Source organism: Bos indicus, chromosome 23 (assembly GCF_029378745.1).
Source record: "Bos indicus isolate NIAB-ARS_2022 breed Sahiwal x Tharparkar chromosome 23, NIAB-ARS_B.indTharparkar_mat_pri_1.0, whole genome shotgun sequence".
Lineage (NCBI taxonomy): Eukaryota > Metazoa > Chordata > Mammalia > Artiodactyla > Bovidae > Bos > Bos indicus.
This window is the reverse complement of record NC_091782.1, coordinates 23890803-23900447: the sequence shown is the minus strand read 5'-3', so window position 1 is coordinate 23900447 and position 9645 is coordinate 23890803. Positions and strand designations below refer to the sequence as shown.

Sequence of the window (9645 nt, the reverse complement as noted above, 5' to 3'; positions counted from 1 at the left end):
ATGATATGTTGTCTGTAATTCTCAGTTAATTCTGAAATAAAGTTCTAGGTCAAGTTTCAAGACTTAGAGAACAGTAACAGATAAAAAAGATTGATACTGAGGGCAGTATCAGTGATTTAGGGGAAAATGTGCTGCTTCACCACCTGAATTGCTTCCTTATTGATAGCACAGAGTTTTGCCTTCAGCTTCTCTAATATTGATCACTTCCTAGAGTTGGCCCAGAATATCTAGGATAGGGTGCAAAAATGGAAGAGGAAGTATGCCTTTTAAGTAACTGATAAATATTTAAGGACGATTCTCTCAAAAATTCAAGAACAGTACCTATGATGGTTAAGTTTATGTGTCAATTTGACTAGGCCACAAGGTGCCCAGATATTTGGTTAAACATTATTTCTATGTATATCTATGAGGGTGTTTCTGGATGAGATTAATATTTGAATCAGTTAGCACTGGAGCAGGAAATGGCACCCCACTCCAGTGTTCTTGCCTGGAGAATCCCAGGGACAGAGGAGCCTGGTGGGCTTCCGTCTGTGGGGTCGCACAGAGTCGGATACGACTGAAGCGACTTAGCAGCAGCAGCAGCAGCAGCAGCAGCAGATTGGGTAAAGCAGATTGCTGCCTTCCCAATATGGTGCTGTGCTGTGTTAAGTCACTTCAGTTGTGTGCAACTCTTTGCACCACTATGGACTATAGCCTGTGAGGCTCCTCTGTCCATGAGAGTCTCCAGGCAAGAATACTGGAGTGGGTTGCCATGCCCTTCTCCAGAGGATCTTCCCGACCTAGAGGTTGCACCCTTGTCTCTTACGTCTCCTGCATTGGAGGTGGGTTCTTTGTCACTAGCGCCACCTGGGAAGCCCTCCAATATGGCAGGTTTCATCTAATCTGTTGAGGGTTGAATAAAACAAAAAGAAGGAAGGGAGAATTTACTCTCTTTCTGCCTGGGAGTTTCCAAACTGGGACACGGATCTTCTGCACTTGGACTAGAGTTTCAACCACTGACTTTCCTGGTGCTCAGGCCTGTGACATTGGGCTGGAACTATGCCACCAGCTCTTCTGGATCTCCAACTTGCTAATAGCAGACTGTGGTACTTTTCTCCTCCATAAATTATGTGATCCAATTGCTTATAATAAACTCATATATAACAATAGATAATAATAATAATAGTGTATATACAAAAATCTCCTGCGGGTTCCCTGGAGAAATCTGATTAATACAGCATTATCATAACATCCTTTCTAAGTAAGTCATGACAAAAGATTCCTCCAGGTTGGGCTATGTGGACTGTCTTCATTTCATGGGACTATATCCATCATCCTTCTCTGGCTCAGTGTGGAAAGTGAACCATCACTTCCTGTTGAACATGAATCATCCAGGCTCTGTAAAAAGTACTGAATCAAGACCCTACAGCCAGGGGACACATCTGCAGAGTGGAAGAGGCATTCCTAGATAATGGTCTGCTGCTCTACCTTGTTCCTCCTTGACAACTCTTTGTAATGCAGTTCAGTTCAAATTTGTGAGTGTGAGGAGAGCATCTGTTTTGTTTTAGATTAAGTTGTGTAGACGTGTCAAGGAAACGTGAATCCTGATCACTTACTACTTGGAGATCGTAACACTTTAGAAACAACCCAGGAATAATATGGTAGAGTGCTTAAAAATCAAGCAAGGAATCCTTTTGTTTAGCATGAAAAAGGCATGTGTTTAGTAATGATGAAATACTACCAATTCTCCAGATATAAACATATATAATTGTCATTTTTATAATCTATGTTCATACAGGCAAATAGTCTTCCACATCTTTTTAAATAACACCTTTTTTAATGTTTCACTTCTGTATAGCTCTACATATCTTATACACATATGCCTTATGATTGCCACTGTTTGAAAGGATACAGTACTCTTTGTGGGAGGAATCTGTTCTGTTTTTCAGTGAAATAAACCTACATTCTTGAAAACTGTGTCATAAACTAGATAAGTTGAATGAAATATCTCTTTCATTATCTCTCACTCTCTTTCAAACTCAAACTCCTTGAGGCCAAGGAGGGTTTTTCACATACTTAACATTTGTTTTGAAGATGTTGCATTAGTATGTGAGAGCAGTTATAGGTTGCATTGTATCATCAAAAAAAGATATATTCAAGTCCTAAACCCTTCAGTTCAATTCAGTCACTCAGTCATGTCTGACTCTTTGTGACCCCATGGACTGTAGCACGCCAGGCTTCCCTGTCCAGAGCTTACTCAAACTATGTCCATCCAGTTGGTGATGCCATCCAACCATCTTCATGCTCTATCATCCTCTTCTTCTCCTGCCCTCAATCTTTCCCAGCATCAGGGTCTTTTCAAATGAGTCAGTTCTTCACATCAGGGGGCCAAAGTATTGGAGTTTCAGCTTCAGCATCAGTCCTTCCAATGAATATTCAGGACTGATCTCCCTTCGGATGGACTGGTTGAATCTCCTTGAAGTCCAAGGGACTCCCAAGAGTCTTCTCCAACACCACAGTTCAAAAGCATCAGTTCTTTGGACTCAGCTTTCTTTATAGTCCAACTCTCACATCCATACATGGATGTTTGTTGGCAAAGTAATATCTCTGCTTTTTAATATGCTTTCTGGATTGGTCATAACTTTTCTTCCAAGGAGCAAGTGTTTTTTAATTTCAAGGCCACAGTCACCATCTGCAGTGATTTTGGAGCCCAGAAAAATAAAGTCTGTCACTGTTTTCATTGTTTATACATCTATTTGCCATGGAGTGATGGGACCAGATGCCATGATCTTAGTTTTCTGAATGTTGAGTTTTAAGCCAAATTTTCACTCTCCTCTTTCACTTTCATCAGGAGGTTCTTTAGTTCTTCTTCGCTTTCTGCCATAAGGGTGGTGTCATCTGCATATCTGAGGTTATTGATATTTCTTCCGGAAATCTTGATTCCAGCTTGTGCTACATCTAGCCTAGCATTTCTCATGATGTACTCTGCATATAAGTTAAATAAACAGGGTGACAATATACAGCCTTGACGTACTCCTTTCCCTATTTGGAACCAGTCTGTTGTTGTTCCATGTCCAGTTCTAACTGTTGCTTCTTGACCTGCATACAGATTTCCCAGGAGGGCAGGTCAAGTGGTCTTGTATTCGACCTCTTTAAGAATTTTTCAGTTTGTTGTGATTCACACAGTCAAAGGCTTTAGTCAAAGTCAATAAAGCAGAAGTAGATGTTTTTCTGGAACTCTCTTGCTTTATCGATGATCCAACAGACGTTGGCAATTTGATCTCATTTCCTCTGCCTTTTCTAATTCCAGCTTGAACATCTGGAAGTTCACAGTTCATGTATTGCTGAAGCCTGGCTTGGAGAATTTTGAGCATTACTTTGCTAGTGTGTGAGATGAGTGCAATTGTGTGGTAGTTTGGACATTCTTTGGCATTGCCTTTCTTTGAGATTGGAATGAAAACTGACCTTTCCCAGTTCTGTGGTCACTGCTGAATTTTCCAGATTTGTTAGCATATTGAGTGAGGCACTTTCATAGCATCAACTTTTAGGATTTGAAATAGCTCAGCTGGAATTCCATCACCTCCGCTAGCTTTGTTCATAGTGATTCTTCCTAAGGCCCACCTGATTTCACTCCAGGATGTCTGATTCTAGGGGAGTGATCACACCATCATGGTTATCTGGTCATGAAGATCTTTTTTGTATATTTGTTCTGTGTATTCTTGCCACTCTACTTAATGTCTTCTGCTTCGGTTTAAGCCCATACCATTTCTGTCCTTTATTGTGCCCGTCTTTGCATGAAATTTTCCCTTGTTATCTCTAATTTTCTTGGAGAGATCTCTAGTCTTTCCAATTCTATTGTTTTCTTCTATTTCTTTGCTTTGATCACTGAGGAAGGCTTTGTTATCTCTCCTTGCTATTCTTTGAAACTCTGCATTCAAATGGGCATATCTTTCCTTTTCTCAGTTGCCTTTTGCATCTTTTCTTTTCTCAGCTATTTGTAAGGCCTCTTCGGACAACCATTTTGCCTTTCTGCATTTCTTTTTCTGGGGGATGGTCTTGATACCTGCCTCCTGTAATGTCATGAACCTCTGTCCATAGTTCTTCAGGCACTCTGTATATCAGATCTAATCCCTTGTATCTATTTCTCACTTCTTTTCTATAATCGTAAGGGATTTGATTTACATCATATCTGAATGGTCTACTGATTTTCCCTACTTTCTTCAATGTAAGTTTGAATTTGGCAATAAGAAGTTCATGATCTGAACCACAGTCAGCTCCTGGTCTTGTTTTTGCTAACTATACAGAGCTTCTCCATCTTTGGCTGCAAAGAATATAATCAATCTGATTTTGGTATTGACCATCTGGTGTTGTCCATGTGTAGAGTCTTCTCTTGTGTTATTGGAAGAGAGTGTTTGCTATGACCAATGCATTCTCTGGACAAAACTCTGTTAGCCTTTGACCTGCTTCATTTTGTACTCCAAGGCCAAATTCCTGTTACTCCAGGTATCTCCTGACCTCCTACTTTTGCATTCCAGTCCCTCCCCTATAATGAAAAGGACATCTTTTTTTTGATATTAGTTCTAGAAGATCTTGTAGGTCTTCATGGAACCATCCAACTTCAGATTCTTCAGCATTCCTGGTCGGGGCATAGACTTGGATCACTGTGATATTGAATGGTTTGCCTTGGAAATGAACAGAGATCATTCTGTCATTTTTGAGATTGCATCCAAGTATTGCATTTCAGACTTTTTTTCTTGACTATGATGGCTACTCCATTTCTTCTAAGGGATTCTTGCCCACAGTAGTAGATATAAAGGTCATCTGAGTTAAATTCACCCATTCCAGTCCATTTTAGTTGGCTGATTCCTAAAATGTTGATGTTAACTCTTGCCATCTCCTGTTTGACCACTTCCAATTTGCCTTGATTCATGGACCTGACATTCCAGGTTCCTATGACATATTGCTCTTTACAGCATTGGACTTTACTTCCATCACCAGTCACATCCACAACTGGGTGTTGTTTTTGTTTTGGCTCCATCTTGTCATTCTTACTGGAGATATTTCTCCACTGTTCTCCAGTAGCATATTGGGCACCTGCCAACCTGGGGAGTTCATCTTTCATTGTCCCATCTTTTTGCCTTTTCATACTGTTTGTGGGGTTCTCAAGGCAAGAAACTGAAGTGGTTTGCCATTCCCTTCTCCAGTGGACCACGTTTTGTCAGAACTCTCCACCATGACTGATTCACCTTGTATGGCTCTCCATGGCATGGCTCGTAGTTTCCTTGAGTTAGACAAGGCTGTGGCCCATGTGATCAAATAGGTTAGTTTTCTGTGATTGTGGTTTTCATTCTGTCTGCCCTCTGATAGAGAAGGATAAGAGGCTTATGGAAGCTTCCTAATGAGAGAGACTGACTGAGGGAGAAACTGGGTTTTCTTCTGATGGGCAGGGCCATGCTCAGTAGATCTTTAATCCAATTTTCTGTTGATGGGGCTGTGTTCCCTCGCTGTTGTTTGACCTGAGCACAAACTATGATGGAGGTAGTGAAGATAATGGTGAAAGTGAAAATAAAAGTGAAGACGCTTAGTCGTACCCAACTCTTTGGACCCCATGGATAGTAGCCTGCACCAAGCTCCTCTGCCATGGGATTTTCAAGGCAAGAGTACTGGAGTCGGTTGCCATTTCCTTCTCCAGGGAATCTTCCTAACCCAGGGATCAAACCCAGGTCTTTCACGTTGTAGACAGACACTTTACTGTCTGAGCCACCAGGGAAGGTCCCATGCAGGCACTGATCCATTCAGTGCCCCCAACCCTGCAGCAGGCCACTGCCGACCCACACCTCTGCCAAAGACTCCTGGACACTCACAGGCAAGTTTGGGTCAGTCTCTTGTGGGGTCACTTCTCCTTTCTCCTAACCCCTAGTACCTCACAATTGTGACTTACTTGGACAGAGCATCATAGTATAAAATTGAGGTCATCTTGGAGTAAAGTGAAACCTTAATCCAATATGACTGGTGTCCTTGTAAGAAGAGATACAGAGAAAGACAGCCATGCAACAATTGAAACTGAGTTTCCAGTGATTTATCTACAAGCCAAGGAAGTGTAAAGATTGGTGATACAAACCAAAAGCTACAAGAAGTAACGAAGAATTCTCCCCTCTAGTTTTTAAGAGCATGATTTCAGACTTTTAGCTTCCAGAATTGTAGAACAATATTTTTGCTGTTGTTTTAAGATACATAGTTTTTAGTACTCCATCACAACCACCCTAGGAAACTAATTTCGGTGCATTAAAGTATAGGAGTAATAGGCTTTATTTTGGAGTCCCATAAATCTGGATTAAAATCTCAACTCCATCATGTCCTCTCATAACATTTCTTTCCTAATCTGTATAATGAGAACTCCTCTCAACTGGAACCTTCCTCAGACATTCACCAGAAGATAGCACCAACACACAGCCAATGCTAACATGCTCACCACATGTCCTGGTGTCTTGACTAGCCCTAGATTGGCAACCAAAGCTTATGGTGGTGGCTTAACAGAATTCTAGCCTCCTTTAAAGTGTGTTCATGAGTATCTGAAAAAAAAATAGTAGCTGAAGTGAAAGTGGAGATAAGTATGTTTTCCATTTGCTTATGATTTTCCAAGACAGTGAGGTATGACATTATTCTGCCTAGGAATCTTATTCTTTAAGGATTGTGAGTTTGGAATCACTTACCTTGTGACTGTATCAGTTCAGTTTAGTCGCACAGTTGTGTCCAACTCTTTGCAACACCATGGACTGCACGCCAGGCTTCCCTGTCTGTCACCAACCCCCGGAGCCTACTCAAACTCATGTCCAAAGTATCTCAAATCCAAACCAAGACAGTTGTTTGTGATGTGTATCGTGAACCTGGGGAGACAGTGGGGCTGAATATTTGGAATCAGTTCTGCTAGGTAATTTTAAAGTGCGTGGCATTTTGTACATAGATGACCTGTGACCCAGACATCAGCAAACCACCCAGAAACTCAAGTAAAACATTTCTTCTCTCTATAGACTTTAAATGCTGAAATACCAAAGAGCCCACTTTACATCGGCTGGGTGGGTGTTTACTCCAGGAAATCAATGAGGTTACCTTTCCATAGGTCAACTTCATATACAGGAGAATAACTACAATATTCATATTTTATTTTGTCTATGTGTTTTATTTTTCTTCCACTCTCAAGTTAGTATAAAATGTGCTAAATAGAAAATCACTTATTTTCAAAGTTTTTTATTATCTTACTGTGTCTACTTGAGGCAAAGCTCTACAATAGACAATAGGTCTATAAGGAGAATTAAATATCTTTTGTATAACAGACTTAGAAGATATTTTAGGAACACAGAATATTTTTTATATAGATAAAGTCAAACTGTAGGGGGAATAGCAGAAATGAGGCCAGTTTACACAAAGTAAGACCCTGACCTGTGTCCCCAAAATCATAGAAAAACCATCTGATTCCATAAAATAATCTATTATTAGTGCAAAGGAGAAAAATACTTACCCCTCCCAAAGGCCAAAAAGTGGATAGAAAACAAAGTTATGTTAAAAGGATCTACAGAAGACAAAATTGCATTTAGATTTTATGTTAGTAATGAACACTGATAGGTATTTTTATAACCTATGATTATTTGATAATTAAAAGTATTGCTGAATGTAAGATAATAGTGAGATGCATGGTTTGCAAAGAGAATGGAAGAACCAAATTAATAAGGTGACAGTGAAGGTTAATAAATTATTATTCAGGATTTTAGATAATTGGCATCATTTGGGAGCAGGAAAAAAGAGAATGAAGCTGGAGAGATGAACTAGTATAGTAAAACACCTTAACAAATGATGTGTTTAACACCAATTATCATGCTATTTTGCCATCACTACTAGCTTTTGTGAAGTATCTTGATATCCTTTGGGAAAATGTGTCATACAAATGACAAAATGAGATTAATTATAATAAATTCAAAACAAAACACTTTGGAAACCGAGCCTCCATTTCTAAAGCTTATTTTAAATAAACCTAGTGATTTGTGGTTCGTGGTTAGACAAATTTTGGCAAAGCATCACATTTCTGTAAAAGCCTGCTTCTTCTTTGCTCTTTTAATATCACTTGACCAACATTTACATGTTTACATATTTTTAACATGCAACCCTCAACCCTCCCCAAAATATTTGATTTTAGAATGCTACTGGCAGTGATCCTTTAACCATGAATACTGATAACATAAATTATGTTCCAATATTTTGCTCATAGCTACATACATATTTAAGTGCATAGTGAAAATCCTAGCTCTTGAGTTATCCCCACTCTCTGCAAAGACAAGAGAATTTAAAATATTTAAAATATAGGACACCATTATTGAATCTTTCCTTTTACGATCACCAAAATTAAGCTTAAATTTGTATTTATTAAATTTTTTAAATTTAAGCTTAAATTCAGTATTTTCAACTGAATTCACCTACATTTTTCAGTGAATTGGACCTCAGCTTTCCACCCTGGTAGAGAACAATTGGAAAGTTTATAATACACTCTTATCAACAGGCACAAGGCCATAGGAATTGGGCACAGGCCAACAATCTGTTTCTCCACTTCAAGTAAGAGTTGAGACAGCAAATCATTATTATTTTTATAATAACAACGGAAGTTCTAAATTGTCAGTTTATCCCTTGAACATACAACTCCTGCTTTTAAGACTTGGAGGAACTGCTTTTCAAGAGACAACAGGAAAGGAAACCGGAAATCTCATCAAAGAAAGAGGTTTGTAAAAATTGCATTCTTTCCCTACTCTTTTTTTTTAATTTATTTATTTTAATTGGAGGTTAATTACTTTACAATACTGCGGTGGTTTTTGCCATACATTGACATGGATCAACCATGGGTGTACATGTGTACCTACTCTTACTAAATTCTAGGCTTATGGATGGGAGTATCTGCTGAAATGAAGGAGGAAGTTTTCATTTGAGGTGAACTGTTCTTGGAGCTTTGGATTTCATGGAAAATGAGAGTCCTTGACAGCCCCTATAAGCCACTTCCCCACCCCACTCATTGTATAACTATAACTTGGAGTTGCCTCTTCATTATGGAGTGTGATCTATGTTAATTTTCAGTTCATTAGTTGAATTCAACCTGCCCAAGGCTCTGAACGACTCCATACCCAGGAAAGTTTCCATCAGAGGTGGGAAGGACTCAAACTCTGCACAGTCTGGCATATGGTAGATATTAAATTCATATTTATGAATCATGAAGAGAATGAGAGACCCCAAAACAAAATCTTCAAAGTCCATTACATTGAGTTGCTAGAGGAGGTTCCTGTTCTATGAAGATGTTTATTGTTTGAAGGGCATGTAGGCAGCTTGGGTGTTGTCAGTATTGATTTGTTTGATCCGATTCCTTACTTTAAGTTAGAATCAGGAATTCATTAAGGATAGAAATTATCATATACACTTCTATATGATCCCCTGGATTTACAACAATGCTTCATAAATAGTAGTATCTGAATAAAACTTCGAGGATGATTGCTATGGCTGAATGGTTTTGTCCCCCAAAAGTCATATGTTGAAATTCTACTGCCCCATGCGATGTTTTTAGAAAGCGAAGTTTGGGGAAGGTACTTGGGTTATGAGGATGACGCTCGTGAATGGGATTAGTGGTCTGAT

General features: G+C 39.3%; 1 long non-coding RNA gene across 1 annotated transcript in view; it reads left to right on the top strand.

Annotated features, from left to right (window-relative positions):
- The first annotated feature begins 8621 nt into the window (after positions 1 to 8621).
- The window catches only part of LOC139178963 (uncharacterized), a 42682-nt gene continuing 41658 nt past the window's right edge, over positions 8622 to 9645 (top strand). The window contains exon 1 of the long non-coding RNA XR_011563401.1: positions 8622 to 8746. This is a non-coding gene — a long non-coding RNA (uncharacterized lncRNA). The remainder of the gene's footprint in view (positions 8747 to 9645) is intronic.